Source organism: Lissotriton helveticus, chromosome 3_1 (genome assembly GCF_964261635.1).
Source record: "Lissotriton helveticus chromosome 3_1, aLisHel1.1, whole genome shotgun sequence".
NCBI classification, from domain to species: domain Eukaryota; kingdom Metazoa; phylum Chordata; class Amphibia; order Caudata; family Salamandridae; genus Lissotriton; species Lissotriton helveticus.
Window position 1 is genome coordinate 429973093 of NC_136061.1, and position 23383 is coordinate 429996475.

Consider the following 23383-nt stretch of genomic DNA (forward strand, 5'->3'; position numbering starts at 1 on the left):
ATTTCAAGGTGAAATGAGTGGAGAAGTGTGGCTCACTGGTTAGAGCGGCAGACTCTGAAGCAGAGATCAGGCCCGGGAACAGGGTTCAAGTCCCGACGCGGCGGGGTCTTGAGCTCAATGTCCGCGGACTCGATAATTCTTGCCTCGGTGCCTACTCTAATCATGGGTCCCACGCTGCAACTCTGGGCAATAGCTTGCTTAATCTCCACAACGGCCCCTACAACACTGGGATGCTTGGGGTGCTTTACAAAATACACTACATATACAATGCACAGTCAAGTAAGGGCAAGCAATGCTGTGGTAAAAGATGCCTTGTTTTACAGGTGGTGACCGGTCTCAGCCTTGGGGCAACGAAGGCCCAAAGGTAAGTAAGTATGCATGACATCCATTATGAATAAACAACCACAATAATAATGACTGCACGAGTCTGGGTATTGCGTAGGTAAATTGACTATTCTCAGGCTGTATTTATTTACAAATGTCTTTAAGAGAACAGAATAAACATTATTATTTATATGGAATGACATCTTTGAATGTTGACAATAATCTAACCATCAAGCACCTAACTGTGTTTTTTAATCATTGTTAAACACATCACTGCCCTTACAGCACCAGTTAATTGACTTGGGTTTCAGGTAACCCTCCAGGTCCCCCAAATGATATCTTTCACAAGAAGGCCACCTGACCAAATGGACAACCCTCACCAGAAATGACATAGCAGCAATCATGCAGACCGTCCACTCAGTGGCCCGACAGACCCATGCTCCCACTATATTTACAACCTGGGAACATCACCAATTAGCACTACCCTGAGCTACTTCATCAACGCATCCATCACTCCCGCCAATTTTCCAGATGAATGGAAATGTGCAGAAATCAACCTCATTCTCAAGAAGCCCACAGCCAACCCAAATCAACTGACCACATTTTGACCCATATATCTGCTCCCCTATCCAGTGCAAGTGATTGAGAAGCCCATCAACAAGCAAATCACAACCCACATCGAACTTCACCATCTACTAGACAACAATCAGGATTCAGAAAGTACCACAGCAACGAAACAGCACTAATTGTGGCCACTGATGATATTTGAATCATCCTAGACCCAGGAGAAACAGCACTCCTCATCCTGCTCGACCTCTCCGCTGCCTTCAACACTATCTCCCATAACACCCTCATCAGAAGACTGCAGGGGATGGGCTTAGAAGGCTTGGCTCTCAATGGATCTGTTTCTTCTCACAGGAAGAACCCAAAGAGACAGGTTGTCACCCTTCACATCAAAGACCAAGAGATTGATATCTGGAGTCCATGAGGCATCAGCCCTCAGTCGTACCCTTTAGCAACACACATGACATGGCCGTCCAATATCATCCGATCACAAGTCACTACCATCATCTCCTAAGCTGATGACACCCAACTCATCTTATTCATGATGGGGAAGACAACCACCACCAGGATGCATGACCAACTGCATGACCATGCTAACAGAATGGACGCAAATTAACTGCCTGCAACTCAACTCCGACAAGACAGAAGTACTGATTTTTGGCAACAAGACCTCCTATGGGACTCCACCTGGTTCTCTTTAGAGCTAGTGCCAACACTGACTCCAACAGACCATGCAAGAAATCTAGGGATCATCCTAGACAACAAGCTCAATATGACAGCTCAAGTCAATACAGCATGCACCTCCTATTTCTACATGCTATGAAAGATCTTCAAATGGTTGCCTCAGAACACCAGACAGACCATCACACAAGCACTCATTACCAGCAGACTGGACTATCATAGCACTCTCTACACCTGAATCTATAAACAACTCCTACACAGACTCCAGACCATCAAGAACACCGCTGTGAGACTCATAAGGCGGAGCTCGGGGAGTTGCACTATGCAGACTTCCACGTAGTTGCATAAAAACTCTGTGGTATTCCGCAGAGTTCCGCGAGTGGGAGGAGTCACCCCTACTCAAAAGTACATCTCATTATAAACATACAGTCAAAGGAAGCAATATTTTACATAGTAAACAAAAATAAGACATACTCCAACCAGCAGGCTTTTCCATCACAAAGGCACCACAGTTAATCATGGCACAAAGTCTGGCCAAACACAATGCTTCGCTTAGCTCTGCTGAAACTGCTTTTGTTTTTTTAGACCACATGGTGCTCACTGCCCACCCACCAAGGGTGCCCAACTGCCCACCCTCCACTGGCAGTGACTGACCTTGTATCACTCTACATCGAGCAGATGCAGGAATGAAACAAGCTGCCTAGATCAGGAAGTTTTACACGCAGAGCATGCTTTGCTCTCCACGGCATTGCTCTCCAAGGCATGCTTCGCCCTCCATAAAGCACCGGAGTCCAGGCTTAGCAGAGCTCTGATATTCTTTTCTTGCATGTGTTTTCTTGCTCTGAACTTTTCTCCTCCCGTAGCATTTCCTTTCACCGCCTCTCGCTCCCCTCCCGCCCTGTTTAGTTTAGTGCAGACCAATCTTCCTCTCCTTGTCCCAGACGCGGTAACGTGCTTGAAAAGAGGGAGTTTGCATCTCAGCTTTCATATCCGAGTGTTGAAAAAAGCCCCCAACAGCCACTTTTCAATGCAGCCCACTCTGTTTTGGCCTGGGAACGCAGGAGTGTCTAATCAGCACAAATAACCATGAGCTCCTTTACCGCTCACCAAGGCGAAGCTTTGGCCAGAGTTCCTCTCAGTGTCGTCCCAGCTAAGGCAGCTGGAAATGGATGTATGATATTACAACGCAAATATTTAGATCGCGGTTCATCACATTGCTGTTTTACAATGCAAGTTGTTACAACGACTTGCGCTGTAGGGCGCTGGACTTAGAAATAGTTTGATTTACTATTCCAACTGCAGCCTGCATACAGTAGGGAAGGTGTTGGAACAGTAAATCGCACTATTCCTTAGTCTAGAGTGCCCTCCAGTGCAAGTCATGGTAACGACTTGCGTTGTAAAAGCAACAATGTAAATGTATTGCAGTGTATTGACCGCGTTGTTAAGGTCGTTTCCCCTGGAAACCCTTATCGGCTAGGCAACAGAGACCAGTGCTGTGGAGCAGTCTGGACTCTCTGTACCTCCTTCAGCTCACTTCTCCCGCACCACCATGACCGACAGACTTCAACCAACGAGAACCACCTGACACTTCATGTTATGAGGGCATCACTTCCTGTGGCTGCCTCTCCATTGTAAGCTCTCCTTCCTGTTGCAGCATCACAAAGCACCAGCGTGTCATAGAATTCTTCAAAACTCCTCTTTGTCACTGCAGTGGGTGTAGTTTAAGTACTGTGATAATGTTGAATTGCTTAGCGCTGATTATTACTAGTCTGTGAGTGTGCAGCATCTGTTTATACAGACTTTTTAATTCACGGACAAAGCAAAGACTTTCTTTACTTGCCCTTATGCCAGCCTTTTCATAGTAAATAATGCAGCCAAGGGTAGACCTTGCTTACTAGGGACCGGGTGAAAGTGAGCACAGTAGTGCACCACAGCGCTGGTAAACTCCGCTCTGCCGGCGGCTAGCAGAGTCTTTTTGCCGGATGGCGCTATCCAAGTGGAGCAGAGAGTGGCAAAAACTCTGAGCACTCCACCGGCGGAGAGGATTTGACTTCCCACCCTTAATAATTGACCTCCCACGCTGCACCCAAATTAAATCCCACCTCAAGAAGCTTCACTAGCTCCCCATTCACTAGCGCAGCCATTTCAAACTTCTCACGTGCACATACAAAGCCCTCCAAAACACAGGACTGGAATATACGGAAAGCTCTACACACTTTCACCAACCCACCCGACACCTATTCTCTGCCTCACTTCCACTCGCACACATTCCCAGCATCCACAAAAGCAAAAATTGAAGTGGCTCATTCTCCTACATTGCTCCTATGACATAGAATGGCTTCCCTCAACACATCAGAGTGTCCTCCTCAAGTCTTGTGTTACACAAGAAGCTGAAGACCTGTCTCCTCATATAAGAACCTAGGGAACCTCACACATACACACCTGCCCAAGAGCCTGGATACCCTCTTGGGTGATTAGTGCACAATACACATCAATATAAAATAAAATAACTCACCTGCTTGTTGACCACAATGAAGCCTGGGGCAACATGCTGAAACCTAAACCAACTAAGCAAGAGACAACTCAAAGAGTGAATCCCCCCAGCACTCTTTGGGAGATGGGTCTCGGCAACTGGGCCGTACCACAGTTGCCTGGTGAAAGCACCTACTCCCATCATTCCCAGGACAGTGACATGGGGTACCCCAGAGAGCTAGGGACAATCATGGTAACTCCTGCCTTGGCCCCTCCCTGAACACTGCAGTACCACTGCCCTAAGCTTGAGATAAGCTTTACAGCCAAATCAATGTAGATGTTGCCTCACTTTGACATCCTGATGCCAAGATGTCTATTTGCTTTGTGGCCAACCACAACTCTACCCAGGCAAATAAGTCAAAATGCATCTAAGATAAAGGTGGCAAAAGAATACACAGTCAAAGAGAAACACATTTTTTGATAAAATATTCTCTTCATCCCTAAAAAAGAGATAGGAGACTGTGCAAACATAAGATTTGGGTTCTTGGGGGCAGAAGCTGCATCAGAGGCCCGCAGGGGCACAGAGGAGGCCCAGCAGGACCACCTGCACATTAAACAACTCGGTGGGATCCCCAGGCGATCTTGCTGATCCCAACAGCCAATAAGCATAGGAAGCTGCTTTCACATACTCCCCCATGTGCAAAATTCAAATTAGAACAATGAATGGCCAGTGGACTCCCCTCAGCCCAGTGGGAGATACCTGCACCTCTACTCAGGGAACACCATGGCAGTAGCCCCCTCATGTCCAAATCTAGGGCACCGGCATGGCATCATTTTCACAGATATTCATTTTTTAGTCTGATGTGATACACTATGTTCGCATTTGGATTGGGCTGGCAGTGTGTACAAACACAAATTTTTTATATTACACTTATTGCCTTGTGGAAAAGCTGATACTAAATACTGTAGCCCTTATTTGGTTATGGTGATAAGCCAATTATAAAGACTAACTTGCTTATTATGAAATATTAGAGAATTAGACCTGACCTATTTATTGTGCAAAACCTAAGGCTTTTGGTGTTGTTACCCGCATTTGACACATACTGGGAATACACAATTTGCACACTGTCAATACTTAATAATGTATATTATTATACCAAATATAATTGTGTACAAACCAATGATCTGTTTATTATTAAATGTTATGACAAAGGCCGCAGGTCTGATGTATATACTTTGAAATGCATAGGTTAAATGCAATGGGCCTTTAAGGGTGGATTGTTCGTAAACTGTGCTAAATATACATATAAAGTTTCCCTGTGGGGCAGCTTATAGTCCGTGCCAGATCCACACCAACCCCAACACCACCCTCCGAGGAACCATCATCTACAGACCCCCCCGGACCCTGACCCCAGCACACACGCCCTCACATCTACGGACTACATCCTCCTCAGGGACCTGAACTTTCACCTCAAGAAGAACAACAACACCAACTCCTCCACCCTGATCAGCAACCTCGGACTCAGACAACTCGTCACAGCACCAACACACTCCGCTGGCCACACGCTTGACCCCATCTTCTCTGCGAGCACCCACGTCTTCTTTGACCGCACCACCAAACTCCACTGGACCGACCACCGCTGCATTCACTTCACCTTCCACAAACCCACCATACACCACCGCACCCAGCAGATGCCTCGCTGCAGCTCGGGCAAGATCACCGAGGACCAGCTAACCGCCGCCCTCGCCCAGAGCCCACCCGCAGACCCGACCGAACCGGACACCGCAGCCCGCAGCCTCAGACAATGGATTACCGACTGCGCCAACACCCTCGTCGCGCTCAAGAAGCCCGCCAACACCCACACCAGCAAGAGAGTCAGCTGGTTCACCGAAGACCTCCAGGCCTCCAAGCGAGCCTGCCGTAAACTAGAGAAAACTGGACCCGCAAAAAAACACCGGAAAGCTTCACAGGCCACAGCAACGCCACCCGACAACACCACCAACTCATCAGATCCGCCAAAAGGACCGCCTTCAGAGACGCCTAGACAACAGCGCACACAATAGCAAAGAGCTCTTGAAGGAACTCTCCAACCCCAGCTCCAACACCAATGACATCCCACCATCACAAGACCTGTGCGACTCACATCGCAAGATCGCAGACATCCACGACAGCTTTGACACCGCCATCACCTCGGCAACATCCAACACCCCCGCTCCCACGACCACCACCCGCACCAACTACCTGCTCGCCTTCACCAACATCAACAATGACGACACCATCAAGATAATGAACACCATCCACTCCGGATCCCCGGAAGACCCCTGTCCACACCACATCTTCAACAAAGACAGCAGCACCATCGCACCCCACCTCCGGAAAACCATCAACATCTCCTTTGAGACAGCGACCTTCGGGGGAGCTGGACCCCAAGGACCTCAAGAACTTCCGACCCATCTCCCTGCTCCCGTTTCCGGCGAAGGTCATCGAAAAGACCGCCAACAAACAACTAACCAGCTTCCTCGAAGAGAACAACGTCCTGGACCCATCCCAGTCCGTTTTTTACCGCAGCAACCACAGCACCGAAACTGCCCTGATTGCCGCCACCGACGACATCAGGATCATGCTCAACAATGGAGAAACCGCTGCCCTCATCCTCCTGGACTTGTCAGCTGCTTTTGACACAGTCTGCTACCGCACACTAAGAGCACGCCTCCACGACGCCGGAATCCAAGGAAAGGCCCTGGACTGGACCACCTCCTTCCTCTCCGGGAGAACCCAGAGCATCCGCCTCCCCCGCCCTTCTGCTACAAAACCACCAAGATCATCTGTGGCGCACCCCAAGGCTCATCACTCAGCCCAACGCTGTTCAAAATCTACATGGCACCACTTATCCACGTCGCCCGACAGCATGACCAAAACATCATCTCCTACGCCGATGACACCCAGCTGATCCTCTCGCTCACCAAGGACCCCAACATCGCCAAAACCAACCTCCACGAAGGAATGAAGGCTGTCGCCGACTGGATGAGGGACAGTCAGCTGAAGCTGAACTCAGACAAGACAGAGGTCCTCATCTTCGGCTGCACCCCCTCAGCCTGGGACAACTCCTGGTGGCCAACGGCACTAGGAACACCCCCACACCCACCAACCACGCACGAAACCTAGGGGTCATACTTTACCCCACACTCTCCATGACAAAGCAGGTCAACGCCGTCTCCTCCTCCTGCTTCAACACCCTCGGCATGCTTCGCAGGATCTTCAAGTGGATCCCCACCGAAACTAGGAGGACAGTCACCCAAGCCCTCGTCAGTAGTAGACTGGACTACGGTAACGCACTCTACGCAGGTGCCCCAGCCAAACTTCTGACATGAATCCAACGCATCCAGAACGCCTCCGCACGCCTGATCCTCGACATCCCCCACCACAGCTACATCACACACCACCTGAAAGACCTGCACTGGCTCCCCATCAACAAGAGGATAACCTTCAACCTCCTCAACCATGCACACAAGGCACTCCACGACACTTGACCAGCGTACCTCAACAGATGACTCGGACTCTGCAGCCCCGCCCGCCAGCTCCACTCCGCAGACCACGCCTTCGTCCTCCGCATCTGAAGAGTGACCACCGGCGGCAGATCATTCTCCCACCTCGCTGCCAAGACATGGAACACCCTCCCCATTCGCCTCCGACAAACCGAAGACCTTCTAACCTTCATGAGACTCCTCAAGACCTGGTTCTTCGAACAGTAGAAGTCTTCCCCCCTAGCACCTTGAGACCCTCACGGGTATGTAGTGCGCTTTACAAATGCTATGATTGATTGATAGGCTTATGTTGGTAAAAGTAACAAGCTTATGGTAAAGCCTTTACGCCTAATTAGCTCACTGAGAAAAGTTACAACAGACACCAGAGTTTTGCCTTGTTTTTTTAAAAAAAGCATGACATAGCAAAGGCAGTAGAACTGGTATATTTATCTTCAAAATGATATGTTGAAGGCAATAGATCTTTCAAGATGTGTTGTTATTTCACAGTTCATACACTATGCACAATAGCATATCAAGATGGCTGTCAGCTGCAATGTTAATTTACTTATTGAAAGCATATGCCCACCACATTTAGGAAGGAACGTGTTTTGTGTTTTATACTTCTATTCTTTTATTTATGTTGCAAATGACTGTGGAATTTCTGTGTGTATTTCATTCTGGATGCAGTAGTTGGTGACTGTAAGAATGAGTTAGTGACTAGGGGCCAGATGTAGGTCGGTCGGTAACGGCCGAAAATCGGTATTTTCGGCCGTTACCGACCGGTATTTGAGAAATGGTATGTAGGGACCTGTATTTTACAGAATCGGTAAATTTACCGATCGGTAAATTTACCGATTCTGTAAAATACCGATTCGGTATTTTTACCGATTCGGTAAAATTGATATGTAGGTGGTACTCTTCTGAGTCCCACAAGCATTACAGAATCGGTATTTTACCATCAAATTCAATTTGATGGTAAAATACCGATTACGGTGTGCATGCACCTGCCCTTAGGGCATGTATGCCTGCCACATGGCACCCGAGCCTCTTTTGGGGGGGCCAGAGGGTGTCAAAGTGACACCCCCTGCACCCTTGTGTAATTCGGTATTTACCGATTCGGTAAATACCGAATCGGTAATGCCCAATTATTCCTATGGGCTTTGAAGCCCATAGGAATAATTGGGCATTACCGATTCGGTATTTACCGAATCGGTAAATACCGATTTTCCTCCGATTCGGTATTCCAGCACATCTGGACTACCTACATACCCACCCCTCTGATTTACCGATTCATAATTACCGAATCGGTAAAATTCGGTAATTATGAATCGGTAAATCAATCCTACCTACATCGGGTCCTAGATTAATTGATTTATGACTGCAAGGATAAGTAATAGAATGCATACATGGTGAGTTATTCCATGCCTAAACTCAGCAGGGAGTGAAGAGACTCTTTAAGTAAAATTCCAGACCTATTGTATTACCCTGGCTTTTTTCAGGCATCGCCACGATGTTCTTAGACTTTGAGATTTGAAAAAAAAGGGTTTCTATTTTCAGGAAATTGCAGTTCTGGCAGTTCCACAGAAGCTGCTAGACTCCCACAGTCACCTAAATAGATGGTTGTATTACCCTTTATCAAATCCACCCCTGTCTTCTACCATGATTCCCACCGAGCCTAGCAACAAAATGCTGTATAGGTATTCCGAAGTAAGAAAACTGTTGACAGGAGCGTCATTTGGAAGTTATGCAAAGCCAGAATAATTTCCATAAAAACACACGGGATTCATTTTTCAGAGTATTATTCTGAGTAATTATCAGGTACAACTGAGTATTGTAATTTATCCCTTTGAGCTTTCACATACTGTTTGTTGCGATTAGGCCTTGTCGGTGAACTTCGCTATGTTCGAGGAGTTTGCGGAGTTTTCTGCACTCTGCACTCCGTGGAGCTCGCAGAGTGCAGAAAACTTTGCTTTGTGATGTGCAGCAGAGTTTTTTCCCTGCTCGCAACCGTGAACGGTAAGTTCGCGAGCGCGATCTGCCGCTCGGGTAGAATTTCTACCCGAGCAGCAGAAATACCAGCACAAACTGCAGCTTTCACTACACTCCGCCACTCGCAGAACATCATGGAGTGCTTTGTAACTTCACGGAGTTCTGCTTAGCAAAACTCCGCGGACTACGCCCAGGCCTATTTGAGATACAGTGACGCTCGCATTATTTCAAATTACGAGTACCTCTTTTACTATGTGGCATTCAATTCTGTTTTAAAATACCTTCATTACACTATTGTAAAGTGTCATCACACACCTAGATATTCTCTCCTTGTCCCGCTACTCTTCCTGACAGTCTCTTTGCCTTCAGCAACTAAACACTGAGCCAGCATAGTTTTGTCTGGCCTCTAACAGTACCTTCTAAATCATACATTTACGTTGATTTGTTCCCCCCTGTTTTTATGTGTGTATGTGGTCCTTTATGTGTGTTGCTTCACACTGGCAACTTCTTTAATTTTCTTGTTCCTTAACCTCACAACCATGTCTGCTCTGGTTGAACATGCGCTTGCACCTTAAGCTTCAATGCTAAGGACAGTTGAGGCATGAGACATGTCAGTTGCAGGTAAGTGCCTTTGTTTCATGATAACCACTCAGCGTTGCTTACCATTTTCTAAACAATCATGCATATCCTTATATAGGTCAGGGCTCTGGGTTTGCAATGTGATGGTTAATCGCTTCTCTTGAATTTAACACAATGTAGTTGTTTTTTACCTGGATGACTTACAAACTAACTTTTTGGCTGGTTTGTTATAAATTGTTATTATTTCATATATCACTCAATATGTCTGTTTTTCCCCATACAGGTACTACCAGTGAATCCAACCACCTAGTTCTGCATGGATTACTGGTTTTGTATTGTTTTATTTACAATTCAAATGACATCACTTTCACAGCAGTAGCCATTTTGAGATCCTGAAGAAAGCCACAACACTTTACGGTTCACTGGCTGAAACATGTCTATCTGAGCACAATACGACATGATCTAATTGTTTCTGTTGTATTTCTTGTTTTCAATCCTAAAACATGGTAGCCAGAATAAAATGATGTGGTAAACCCTGTAGCTAGTTTTACACCATTTCACTTCCAGCACTGCACCTCTCATAACACAACTATTAAACAATGGGATCCACCCTAGTAGAAAAGACAAAGTAATGTTCCTCCAGATCTTGTGTATCTCCTAAAGTGATGGAAAACACACAGCTTTGTTTAAATACCCCTCACCAACCAAAAGGACCGTTGTTGGCATGCTTCATCTTTGGGGTCTTCCCGTCCCACTACGGGACGGGGTGTGCGGACAGGGTGTGCTACGACCTACGACTACGTGGGAGCACTGATTGTTTAACAATATTATGTGTGGTGTAGGAGTGTGAGTGGAAGGGTCAAGAGTGAGTGAAAGTGGTGATTGATTCAAAAATATCTGGCTCTACGGAAAACCAAAATTTTATGTTCCTATCAGCTGATATTATTATAAATGGGGAATAGGATAGAGGTACTGAGCTTTCATGGGCAGTACTTCCTGTGTTGACATGTTTTGAAGCCCTCCCCTGGCTTTTCATCAGGACCTAAAGAGATCCCTTCTACACCCAAAATTTCAAAATGAAAATCGTGTAATACTATGACGTAAATACTATGTGACATGCTTTACATTCTACATGCACTATATACTATACCCAAATAGGTATTTTGGTTGGTATGGCTTTATAATTAGCCCATTCAATGCCTCATGAGCCTGAAAAACGAGAGGGAAGGAGCACCTATAGTCAAACAGTCTTCAAGATTACCTCCTCTCCTGGCTACTACCTCCTCGCGGTTCCGTATAACACCCCTGAGCTCCTCCCTCGCAGCGAGGAGGTTGCAGCCCGCATCATGACTAGGGTTCATGATGCGAGGAGGACTCCCAATGATGAAGCAGGCCACCTCTGGTGGGTGAGGGAATCCGTCCTTTATAGAAATGCCTTCTCTATAGCCAGTGCCTTATCTGTCTCCCAGGTATTTGTTTTAGACCCGAGGGGTTCTTGTGTGTTTTATGCCAGGAGGCATCTGTGCAGAGTTGTTCAGAAAGGGGGTGGGCCGCCGATGCCTTTTCAGCAATCCAGTTGTGAGGGATTTCCTTTTTGCAAAGTATGGGTTCTTGGCCTCCAATGATCCTCATCAGCCAAGGGGAGTTGCTCCCCTATCCAGTAGTACCCCAGGAAGCCCCTGTGCAGATTGGTTGAGAAAGGGGGCAGAGCCTTCACAGAGCCTGCACAGATGGAGCACCGGCAGCGCCTACCTTAGCCCCCTCAAGAAAAATAACAACACCCACGCCAAGAAAGCATAATGGCGTACCACTAAACTTCGAGAGTCCAGATACATTTGCCGCCACCTCAAAAAGGACTGGAGGAACAGCAAATCCACAGAAGCCCACAACAACTTCAGAGCCGCCACCAAATTCCACCACCAACTCATCAGAAAAACAAGGAAAAGGCGATCGAAGACAGAATCTCCACTCACGCACACAACAGCAAAGAACCCTTCAACATCATCAAGGAGTTTGCCCAACCTACCAGCGAGTCCACCGTCATCCCACCCTCACAAGACCTCTGCGACAAACTCAGCACCTTTTTCCACCACAAAATCAAGAGCACCTACGACAACTTCGATGAAGACAACCAACACACTGAACCCTCACCAACCACCGACACCATGAAGCCAACGATCAACAACTGGACAGCCCTCACCACCGGGGACACACTGAAGACGATGAACTCAGTCCACTCTGGAGCCCCCACGGACCCCTGCCCCCACCACATTTTCCACAGAGCCGTTGACACCATTGCACCCTTGCTCTGCCATACCATCAACCGCTCCCTGGCAACAGCAATGTTCCCCGACGACTGGAAACATGCCGAGATTAACCCCCTCCTCACGAAACCCTCAGCGGACTCCACCGACATCAAAAACTACAGACCCATCTCCCTGCTCCCCTTCCCAGCGAAAGTCATTGAGGAAGCCATCAACAGCCAACCTGCCACATTCTTTGAAGAGCACAACATCCCCGACTCCTCCCAATCCGGCTTCAGAAAAAAACACAGCACGGAAACCGACCTCCTTGCCGCAACAGACGACATCCGCACCCTACTGGACAAAGGAGAAACAGAAGCCCTCATCCTCCTCAACCTCTCAGCAGCATTCAACACAGTCTCTCACCGCACCCTAATACATAGACTCCACGATGAAGGGATTCAAGACAAGGCCCTCAACTGGATCCACTCCTTCCTCTCTGGCAGAATGCAGCCGATCAGCCTCCCCCTGTCCTCTCACACCCAACACCAACCACCTGCGGACTACCCCAGGGGTCATCCCTCAGCCCTACACTCTTCAATGTCTACATGGCTCAGCTTGCCCCTATCGTCAGTACCTACCAACTCAACATTGTGTCATACGCAGACGACACCCAACTCATCCTCTCCCAAGCCAACAAACCCAACACCCACAGACACAATTTTCGAGAAGGCATGGAAGCTGTCGCAAAATGGATGAAAAACAGCAGCCTTCAACTAAACACCAACAAAACAGAAGTACTCATCATGAGCCCACACCCGACGCCTGGAACGACACCTGGTGACCCCCCGCCCTTGGAAGTCCGCCCACCCCCACAGTCCACGCACGCAACCTGGGAATCATCCTGGACTCTGAACTCAAAATGGACCGCCAGATCAACGCCATCTAGTCCTCCTGCTTCCACACCCTCTGCCTCCTATGCAAGACCTTCAAATGGATCCCCCTCAAACACAGAAAGAACGTCACTCATGCCCCGGTCACCAGCAGACTCGACTACGGCAACACACTCTACACCGGAAAAAACAAAAACCTTACACGCAAGCTACAGAACATCCAGATCGCCATCGCACGACTGGACCTCAACCTGCCAAGATACTGCCACATCTCCCAGAACCTGCACACACTCCACTGGCTCCCCATCAAAGCTAGAGTCACCTTCAAGATGCTCACCCACGCTCACAAGGCCCTCCACGACACCGGACCAGTATACCTGAACAGTCGACTCAAATTCCACACACTCCAAAGGAACTTTGAAAGATATACAGCAGAGGGACCACCACACTGCCCGCCAGACCACAACACAGGTCGTAACCTGTCATTCAGGTGGCTGCGACCTTCGGCAGAGTGGTGCCACGGCAGTTGGAACTGCCGGGGAATCACTCCACCAAAAGTCGTAATTAGGCCCTAAGTATTTTAAAACATATGGATTTAACACTACTTACCCTATTAATATCTATTCCAAAAATTACTATTTACACCTAATAATTTATTATCCTGCCACATTACATCTATATACGTTTACGTACTTTCCCGCTACGCATATTTAAATTACCACAGTCTGCTCTATGCCCCTTCACTCTATGCCATTGCAGTCTATGCAAATCTACTATACGCTTTTACACTCTACACCACTAGACTGGGCACTGTTCCAATGTACAGCACTCCACTGTACGATACTCCACTGCACACCCCACCACTCCACAACACACCACTCCACTGTATAACAAACCACTGTACACTATTACACTGTACATCACTCCATTCCACACCACTCCACTCTATGCCACTCCTTTCTACCCCAATCCACTATACCCTATTATACTCTACGCTATTCCACTGTATGAAACTCCACTCTACGTCACTACACTCTATGCCAGTAACATTCAACATTGTTCCAATCTACACCATTCCACTTCACACTACTCCACTGTATGCCACTCCACTCTACAACACTCCATTGTATACATGCCTCACTAAACTATTAGACTGTATGCCTCTATAGTTTACCCCACTACACTCTACCCAGTTCCACTGTACAACACTTTACTCTACAATTTTCCACTCTACACTGTACTTTGCCACTACACTGTACCTCACTCCATACCTCACTACTGTACTCTATTCCACTGTATACCACTCCACTCATTGTTATTCACTTTACACTACTCCACTTGAACACACTCCACTGTACACCACTAGACTGTAAACCACTCCACTGTACACTATTCTACTATATGCTAGTCAACTGTATGACACTTCAGACTACGCTACTCCACTGTACCCTCCTACACTGTATGGCAATCCACTCTACCCACTCCACTGATGGTGGACTGTGTCGAATCAGTCTCACCTGCAGACCCCTTCCCACCAAGGTTGTTCGGAATGGCCCTACCTGGAGTAGAGAGGGAGGTCCTTGACCTGCTTAATCGATCTCTGTAGATGTGTCGTGTCCCCGCTAACCTCAAGGAAGCCAGGTTTGTCCCCCTATTGAAGCTTTAGGCATCAAAATAGAAGGCGAACTTTCCATGTAGAACCAAGTTTCCACTTTGGTTGGGACCTGCGTGGGCTTACTGAGACAACTGCGGAAACTAACCCCCTCCCTCTCATTTGCCACACTACAGATGGTCGTGTCGGCAATGAATGTGTCACGACTGGATTACGGCAATGCCTTATACATTGGTCTCCACAAGACACTGCTTAGTAAACTACAAGTGGCCATGAACGATGCAGCTAGGCTGACCTTCAGGCTCCCAAGACGGGCACATGTTACTCCTTTACTGCAGCAGCTTCACTGGCTCCCCATTATACAGAGAGCGAGGTTCAAAGGCCTCTGCATCGCCCACAAAGCCATTCATGGCCAGGCCCCAGTATACATCAAGGAGTGCCTAGGGAACTATGTGCCTGGAAGAACACTCAGGTCGTCCAAGGCAGGCCTACTGGCCTACACACGTTTCAAAACAACATCAAAAGGTGGCAGAGCCTTTCCTGTATTGATACCTCAACTATGGAATAGGCTGCCAGAAAGCATACGCTAAGAATCCACCCTCCTCCCCTTCAGGAAAAGACTCAAGACTCTTCTGTTTATGGAGGCGCAGGGCACAGCATAAGCCTATTGTAGATTGACTATTGGCGGGGTTTAGTTACTCTCTCGCAGCGCTAAGAGACCTGCCTGTGATTATGCGCTCTATAAATCCCAGTTAACATAACATAACACTGTAGGACACTCCACTCTATGATATTCCACTGTATGCCACTCCACTCTATGCCATTCCATTGTACTCCAATCCAATATACGCTATTCCACTGTCCACCACTCCGTTCTACAACACTCCAAAGTAAGCCACTCCACTCCATGCCACTTCATGTCACTCTGCTATACACCACTCCACTCTTCGCTAATCCACTGTATGCCACTCCACTCTACCCCATTCCACTCTACACCACTCCATTCTACATCATTACAATGTACACTATTATCCTTTACGCCACTCCACTTTATGACACTCCACTATCCAATACGAAGGGGCATTTACTTTCAACAAACCACACCAAATGAGCAGTATTGAATATATATTAGTCAACCTGAGACACTGGCCACATGTCGATGGCATGGTCATTAGAGCAAGCTAATCTAAAATGTCTTTTGCCAACACATGAAAAAGGTCACCTCCTCGACCCTGTATTCAGTAATTTGTATAATGTCACGTCTGGAGATCCCATTCCCATACCATGGTCTGACCATTTTCTAGTCCCCCTATTTTTGGTTACAAAAAATGTCCGAGGGGCACAACTCCCAAAGATAACGTGGGACCGAAAATGGGATAGGCTACCCTTGGATAAATGGCAAGCATCCCTAACAGCCACTAAGCCTATAGTTGGAACAAACGTTGAGGAAGCAGACACCAATTTCAATACTTGGATCCAAGAGACATTAGACTTGACCCTCCCCAAAGTCACTATTCAGAGTTGCATTAGAAAAAATCCGGCTCCTTGGTTTAGTTCTGAACTGAGAATACTAAAGCAATCCTGCCGCAAGCTAGAAAGGCTTTGGAGACGAGCTCCCTCGTTAGAAACTAAACAAAGATATAGGAAAGCCATTAGGAGCTATAAAGTTGAAATTAAAAAAGCTCAAGCTAAATTTTATGAGGATAAAATAGAGGAGTCAGCAAATTGCCCAAAAGAGATTTTCAGAATAGCTAAATCACTGATTACCCCGCCACAAACCTGTCCTGTGAATGAAGGAGCGCTTGAACGTTGTAATCAATTAGCAATATTTTTTAAAGAGAAAATTGAAACAATATATGATGCCTTCTTTTTGAATGAAGACGACTTACTACATAAAAATCTTGCTGATCCTACTCATGGTTTCATGTTGGATAATCTAAATCCCCTAACTTTAGACACACTTGATGTAATTATCAGTAAAGTCATCTCAGGATCTCCGCTGGATCCTGCCCCACCTAAACAATTGAAGGCAGTCATGAAAGTTGTCCAAACCATTATATTGGAGGTTTTAAATCTTTCTATATCAACATGCACAGTCCCTCACACATGGAAATGTGCTATGGTAAAGGCACTAATCAAAAAGCCCAGCTTGGACCCCTCCTTACTATCAAACTACCATCCAATTTCTCTGTTACCATGGCTTAGCAAATTGCTAGAAAAACATGTAAATAATATTCTTACAGCCTACCTTGAATCTAACAATCTGCTGGACAATACTCAAACTGGCTTTTGTCCAAACCATGGGACAGAAACAGCTTTATTACGAGTGACCGAGGAGACGAGGAAACTGGTGGATAAGGGAGGAGAAGCAGCGATCATCCTGCTGGACCTCAGCGCAGCATTCGACACGGTCAACCACTCCATCTTGATCAGCCGACTCAAAATGAGCGGGGTGTCGGGTGCTGCTCTGAAATGGTTCACCTCCTTCCTTAGTAACCGCCACTTCCAAGTCTTTGAAGGAGGTGTTGTGTCATCTAGCCAAGCTCTGAAATGCGGAGTCCCTCAGGGATCGGCTTTAAGCCCAACGCTTTTTAACGTGTATATGCAACCGTTGGCAGCCGTCATTCACCCTTTTGGCATTGAGATCGTCAGCTACGCTGACGATACCCAATTAGTGGTATCTTTGGGCCATGATGGGACATCCTCTGACAGACTGGCACCTTGTCTTGAAGCCGTAGCCGGATGGATGAAGGATTCTTGTCTCCGCCTCAATGGAGATAAGACGGAGATTATGATACTAGGCAACTCCTCTCCTACTCCACCAATTCCCATCTGGCCCCCATGTCTGGGACCACCTCCAACACCTAAACCCTATATATAGAGTTTGGGCGTATGGCTTGATGATAAACTCAATCTAGGTCACCAAGCCACTGTCGTAGCATCAACATGCTATGGATTGTTAAGAATGTTGCGGAAAGTTCTTCCTCTCCTACCATTTGAAGCACGCAGGACCATGATCCAAGCGTTGATTCTGTCCCGGCTGGATTATGGGAACTCCCTGTACCTTGGAGCCCCATTATCCACAATAAAAAAACTTCAAGTGGTACAGAACAGTGCCGCAAGATTACTCCTGCAAGTCCCGAGGAGACAATCTGCTAGGCCCGCCCTTCATCAACTGCACTGGCTTCCTATGGGAGCCAGGATCCAGTTTAAAGCACTATGCATAGCCCATAAGGCCATCTGGAAGATAGGTCCTACCATCCTTCACTCAATGGTAGTACTTTATCAACCTTCCAGATCCCTTCGTTCTAGTAACCAAATCCTAGCCATGACCAGGAAGATAAAAAAAGCTAGGTGGGGAGGCCGCTCTTTTTCATACTCAGCGGCCAAACTATGGAATGCCCTCCCTCAATCAATAAGAGACACCCGTAGTTTAATTGCCTTCCGCAAACTTTTGAAGACCCACCTATTCGAGCGATAGCCGCTGCGAGGCCTCCGGGTAGCATGGGCGCTATATAAATATTCTTTCAATTCAATTCAACTTCAAGCTTTCACAACCCGATATATCTTATCATGACAGCCCTCCGTGGTAAGCTATCTAATGACCTCCATCTGCCTTCCTCAGCTAGGCCTATTGTACCCACTGATGTTATGCGCAGGCTCAAATTGCTTACCACCCTAGTATTTTAGCATCCATCTCCTATGGATTACAATCATGTTTAGCAAAGATGACTAGTTGCTCTAACAGAGATGGGGATGTCAGCTCAGTTAGTGACTTAAGTTGTAGCCTCTTCACACATTTTATCATATTTTTGTGTTGCTGAAGTTCACTCATCAAACTGTATGCCCAGACCATCTAGTTGGTTTAATACAGAATGCAGGCAGCCTCGAAGTCTACTGGTTAAGGCCATAAAAAACAAAGGACCCACAAAAAATCTGCTCATTGCGGAAAATGTATAAGCTGGCCTTGATCAAGCTAAAAGAAAATGGGACAACCTGAGGTAGGAAGACCTAAAAGTAGCTAGCCTTTAAAATGATTCCACCAAGTTCTGGTCCTTGGTCACCTTAGGCAGCAATGGATCTGCCTCCCTACCCAAAATGTTATATTTATATCTGCCTGGAGCAATCACTTTTCAAAGTTATATTCTGAGGGACCTCTAGATCCTAATGAGCGGGTGTCATTTGGAATGGATTCTTCCAGCCAGTCTGGTCTGTAGTTTGAGTCAGGTGACATTGTTGACTCTCTCAATGCCATCACTAGTGTTAGAGCTCTGGGGTCAGATGATATACCTGCAGATTTATTTAATGACAGAGAGAATTGGTCTAAATCCATCCTGGCCTCAGCTAATGCCATTGCGAAGGGCGTCCCTATCCTGGACTCGCGGAATGCGGCTGAAGTTATTCCCATTTGTTAGGGTGACAGGTCTTCACCTGCCAATTATGGACCGATCAGCCTTAACTTCATCCTTTGTTATGGGCCCAACTGGAATATGATAAATGCCTTCCTCCCCTGTAGGTTACTGCTCGGGAACATGCCAGCACTGCTGAATGTGTCCCGGTGTATTGAAAATCACACCTGGACAAGTTTACCATATTTCTGTGCAGTCCAACCTCTTGGTAGGGTAAACAGCATCCACCCTGTGAAAAGAGCGGGTTGACACCGTCTACCCACATGTACCCTCGACTTGTGCCCTGAGTACGATGATTACCCAGTGGTCGTGGATACAACTGTACCATGCGGACTCTGGTACTCATCCAGCAGTCTGTCTCCTGAGCAAGCTTTTTGAGGTCAGTCAGCTTGCTGTCAATCAGATGATGGCACAGCTCTGGAAAGCAAGGAGTATACAAGTGCTCCAATATAATCAAATTTTACAACCCCTGATAGACTGTTACCTGGCTGCCCTTTACCCAACCATCCAGTACTCTGCAGGGATGATCAATACATTCAAGCCAAGTTTGGAAAAGAACCATCTTGCACCCAATAAACTTGCCCTTGTACACATGTCGTCAATCACCACAACTAGGGGGCACAGCTGCTCTCCAGTTAAAAGCAGCTGTGGCTGCATCTATGGTGCTCAGCAACCGGCAGACGAGGTTTGCCATAGGTTTGAGAGCGGCACGTTCTTCTTGATGACATAAGTTTATTACCTTTGACTCTGCGGACAGGTTTTAAAGAAAAGCCAAGCTTTTCTTGACATTCAAGTTCCTCTTACATGGCACTGAGATATACAGGATGTCGCATCTTCTGTCATCTATTATTGGACAACATTCAGCACTCGATCAGTTAAAAAGATATTTTGTCATCATTTCAACCTGGGTTTTGCAAGAAAATCAGCACCACTGACAGGTGTTCAGATTCCTGCTGATATACTGGAAGAAGATTCTGATCGGCAGAGGCAACTTGTATGTTACCTTTGTCGTCCTCAAATCCACTTTCCATCTAGTCCCTTGAACAAAACTGTGGCAGGTCCTCAAGTACATGTGTAGGCCTCCTGACTTATTAGCACTGTTAATACGTTTGCCAGAAGGCAAATACGCCAGAATTCACTGGGGTAACCAGGGAAAGCTGACTAAGTGGATCCGTGTTTAGAAAAGGGGTCCTGCAATGCTGTGTTCTGGCACACACTGTTTTCTTTATATCTAAATTGCATACTCCACTACCTCACCCAGTTTTCTACCGGCTCCCCTAATCTAGCTACAGTGAAGACGCCCATTTCACTGTTTGCTGATGTCACCCTGTTAATCTAAAAAAACTCAGTGGCCTCCAACAGCTGCTGTCCCATTTTGAGGAGTTTTGTACTACTCATGGTTTGGAGAGTAATGTTGCAAAAAAACAAATTGATGGTATTCAATCCTCACAAATCATTCAAAGGGAAATTGCTGCTAGGTGGCAAAACACGTGAGAGGGAGGACTCATTCAATCAATCAATCATACCATTTGTATAGCGCACTACTCACCCGGGAGGGTCTCAAGGCACTTGGGGGAAGGGGTATGCTACTGCTCGAACAGCCAGGTCTTGAGTTGTTTCCTGAAGGCGAGATGGTCCTGGGTCAGCCGAAGGTGGATGGGGAGGGAGTTCCATGTCTTGGCAGCCAGGTAAGAGAAGGATCTTCCTTCGGCGGTGGCTCTTCGGATGCGTGGTACGGCTGCGAGGGCGAGGCTGGTGGACCGTAGCTGGCGGGTGGGCGTGTAGAAGGTCAGGCGGTCGTTGAGGTACTTAGGGCCCAGGTCGTGGAGAGACTTGTGTGCGTGGGTGAGGAGCCGGAACGTGATCCTCTTGTCGACGGGGAGCCAGTGCAGGTTCCTCAGGTGGCTGGAGATGTGGCTGCGTCGGGGGACATCCAGGATGAGTCGGGCGGAGGCGTTCTGGATGCGCTGGAGTCTTTTCTGTAGCTTGGCTGTGGTTCCGGCGTAGAGGGCGTTTCCGTAGTCTAGTCGGCTGGTGACGAGTGCCTGGGTGACAGTCTTCCTGGTCTCGGTCGGGATCCAGCAGAAGATCTTGCGAAGCATACGTAGGGTGTTGAAGCACGATGAGGAGACGGCGTTGACTTGTCTGGTCTTCGAGAGGTAGGAGTCCAGGATGAAGCCCAGGTTGCGTGCGTGGTCGGTTGGCTTGGGTGCGGTGCCCAGGGCTGGGGGCCACCAGGAGTCGTCCCAGGCGGAGGGCGAAGATCCCAGGATGAGGACTTCCGTCTTGTCCGAGTTCAGTTTCAGGCAGCTGTCCTTCATCCACTCAGCGACGTCTTTCATCCCTTCGTGTAGGCAGGTTCTGGCGGCGTCGGGGTCTCTGGTGAGGGAGAGGATCAGCTGGGTGTCGTCAGCGTAAGAGATGATGTTGAGGTTGTGCTGGCGTGCGATGGCTGCAAGAGGTCTCATGTAGACGTTGAAGAGGGTGGGGCTGAGTGAAGATCCTTGCGGGACGCCGCAGATGACTTCGGTGGCCTCGGAGCGAAACGGGGGGAGGCGGACTCTTTGTGTTCTTCCGGCGAGGAACGAGATGATCCACTCCAGTGCCTTCTCTTGGATACCGATGTTGCTGAGGCGCTGGACTAGGGTGCGGTGGCAGACAGTGTCGAACGCAGCGGAGAGGTCCAGGAGGATGAGGGCCACTGTTTCCCCCTTGTCGAGCAGGGTCCGGATGACGTCGGTGGCTGCGATGAGGGCGGTCTCGGTGCTGTGGTTGGCTCTGAAGCCGGACTGCGAGGGGTCGAGGGATCCGTTCGTCTCGAGGAAGGTGGTCAGCTGTCTGTTGACGATCTTCTCGATGACTTTAGCAGGAAAAGGGAGGAGCGAGATGGGGCGGAAGTTTTTTAGGTCGGTGGGGTCTGCTGTAGGTTTCTTCAGGAGGGCGCTGAGCTCGGCGTGCTTCCAGCTCTCCGGGAAGGTGGCGGTGTTGAAGGAGGTGTTGATGATGTTCCGGAGTTGGGGTGCGATGGTGGAGTCGGCCTTGTTGAAGACGTGGTGTGGGCAGGGGTCGGTTGGTGATCCGGAGTGGATGGTGTTCATCGTGCGGGTTGTGTCTTCGGTGGTCACCGTGGTCCAGGTGCGAAGGGTGGCGGTGGGGGGCGTGGGTTCGGCGGTTGGGTGCGTGGGTGGTGCACCGAAGCTGTTGTGGATGTCGGTGATCTTGCGGTGGAAGAACGAGGCGAGGGAGTCGCAGAGGTCTTGTGACGGAGTGATGTCGTTGGTGCCGGTGCTGGGGTTGGAGAACTCCTTGACGATGGTGAAGAGTTCCTTGCTGTCGTGGGCGTTGTTGTCCAGTCGTTCCTTCAGGGATTTCTTCTTGGTGGTGCGGATGAGCTGGTGGTGAATGCGGGTAGCGTGTTTGAGGGCGGTCATGTTGTCGGTGGTCCGGTTGAGGAGCCAGGCTTTCTCGAGGGTGCGGCAGGTCTTCTTGGAGTCCTTGAGTTCGTCGGTGAACCAGGATGCCTTCTTGCTTCTGGGTCTGCTGGGAGGGTTCTTTAGTGGCGCGAGGTCGTCGGCGCAGGCGGTCAGACACTGTGTGAAGTTGCGGGCTGCTTCGTTGGGGTCCGTTGTGTTGGCGGGTGGGCTTTGGCTGAGGGAGGTGGTGAGCTGGTCCGCGGTGATCTTGCTCCAATTCCTGTGAGGTACCTGTTGCGGGTGGTGGTGGGTCGTGGTTCTTTTGAAGCTGAAGTGGACGCAGCTGTGGTCGGTCCAGTGGAGTCCGGTGGCGTGGCTGAAGGTGATGTACTTGCTGGAAGAGAAGACGGGATCAAGCGGGTGGCCGGCGTAGTGGGTGGGGGTGTCGACCAGTTGCTTGAGTCCGAGGTTGGCGAGGTTTTCCAGCAGGGCGGTGGTGTTGCGGTCCTTGTTGTTCTCCAGGTGGAAGTTGAGGTCCCCTAGGAGGATGTAGTCAGCGGAGGGGAGGGCGTGTGGGCTGATGAAGTCTGTGATGTCTTCGCTGAATTGTGTGCGTGGTCCCGGGGGTCTGTAGACGAGGGTGCCTCTGAGGGTCGTCTTTGGGTCGGTGTGAACCTGG